Below are 271 nucleotides of genomic sequence, written 5' to 3'. Positions count from 1 at the left end.
TACTCTCAAACCTGCCACAATCTAGTTCTGTGACTTAGGACAAATTTTCTCATTTTTGTGGACCATATTTTGTCTACCTGTACATAAAAAGTAGGTTTCAGTGAGTCTTAACCTTTTTTGGGTTGCTCCCCCTCCAGGCCACCCTCCACAACAGGTCTATCTTCCCAGAAAATAGCAGCTTGGTTATATTATTCCCCTATTTTAAACTTCCTTTCCTACCCCTCCTTCCAGGATAAAAAAAGTCCCAACTCTTTATTAGGGCATATAAAGA

This window comes from Crocuta crocuta, unplaced genomic scaffold (assembly GCF_008692635.1).
Source record: "Crocuta crocuta isolate KB4526 unplaced genomic scaffold, BGI_CrCroc_1.0 scaffold1133, whole genome shotgun sequence".
Taxonomy (NCBI): Eukaryota; Metazoa; Chordata; class Mammalia; order Carnivora; family Hyaenidae; genus Crocuta; species Crocuta crocuta.
The sequence above is the reverse complement of the archived record's forward strand: the minus strand, read 5'-3'. Positions refer to the sequence as shown.